Source organism: Pygoscelis adeliae, unplaced genomic scaffold, assembly GCF_000699105.1.
Source record: "Pygoscelis adeliae isolate BGI_AS28 unplaced genomic scaffold, ASM69910v1 Scaffold70, whole genome shotgun sequence".
Lineage (NCBI taxonomy): Eukaryota > Metazoa > Chordata > Aves > Sphenisciformes > Spheniscidae > Pygoscelis > Pygoscelis adeliae.
Genome location: NW_008823910.1, coordinates 20,108 through 21,486, shown reverse-complemented (window position 1 = coordinate 21,486; position 1,379 = coordinate 20,108). Strand labels below are relative to the sequence as shown.

Sequence of the window (1,379 nt, the reverse complement as noted above, 5' to 3'; positions counted from 1 at the left end):
GGGACACGTAGGGGACATGCAGAGGGACTGGTACACGTGAGGACACAGGGATGGGCTTGCGGGGGGGACACAGAGAGGGACACCCACAGGACGTGTGCATGGGGAGAGGGACACGCGGGGGACACCCAGAGGGGCGCGCACGGGGACGGGTCTGCATGAGGAAATAGGGACATGGATAGGGACACGTGCCTGGGGACACCCAGAGAGGGGCAGGCAGAGGGACAGCCGGGGACATGCTTGCAGGGGGACAGGGACACATATGTGACACGCATGGGGACATACATCATGGGGACCCACATGCGCGGGGAAAGAGGGACATGGAGAGGGACACGCAGGGGACGTGTGGGCATGGGGACAGGGACGGGCATGGGGACAGGGACACACAGGGGACACGTGCATGGGGACAAGGACACCCCTGGGGAAAGGGACAGGCAGCCGACGTGGGCATGGGGACAGGGGCACCCATGGGGACGGGGACACCCATGGGACATGTGCACGGGCCAGGGACACGTACATGGGGACGGGGACACCCATGGGGCCAGGGACACCCACGGGATGTGTGCATGGGGCCAGGGACACCCACGGGGCCAGGGACACCCGTAGGACGTCTGCGGGGGACAGGGACACGCAGGGGACACGTGCGTATGGGGACAGGGAGGGGTGGAGGGACAGAGGGATGGGGGAAGGGAGGGACAGAGGGGTGGCAGGATGAAGGGTGGGGGGATGGATGGACGGACGGACGGACGGACGGACGGACGGACGGATGGGGGGGCCCTCGGAGTGGGAAGATGGACAGATGGGCGGGCGGACAGATGGACGGATGGATGGATGAAGGACAGAGGGATTGAAGGATGGACAGACAGAGGGATGGACGATGGACAGATGGGTGGATGAAGGGTGGGTGGACAGACAGATGGACAGATGAAGGAGGGACGAGCACCCCTCACCCCCCGTTCCCCTAGGTCTGGGCAGATGAAGGCTCCCCCCGTTCTCCTCTTCCTCCTCCTCGGCCACATGGATGAGTGGGGACCCCTGGGGACGTGGGGGACACCCGTGGGACCCCTGGGTAAGTGGGGACACCATGGGGACATGGGGAACACCCATGGGACCCCTAGGGGGCTCAGGGACACTGTGGGGACGGGGGGGGCACCCATGGGTGCCTGGGTAAGTGGGACCCCCTGGGGCTATGGAGGGGGGAGGCACCCATGGGACCCCTGGATTACTTGGGGACACTGTGGGGACACAGGGGGCAATCATGGGACCCCCCAGGTGAGGGGGGACACTCATGTGAGTGGGGACACCATGGGGACAACGGGGGGCACCCATGGGTGTACCCTGTCCCCTCTGCACCCAGACAGCGGCCCTCTGCCCAGGAAGGA

At 66.1% G+C, this 1,379-nt stretch overlaps 1 protein-coding gene across 1 annotated transcript in view; it reads left to right on the top strand.

The window, feature by feature from the left end:
• Nucleotides 1-1,379, top strand: part of LOC103926307 (IgGFc-binding protein-like) — a 36,054-nt gene that overhangs the window by 25,257 nt on the left and 9,418 nt on the right. The window lies entirely within an intron of this gene.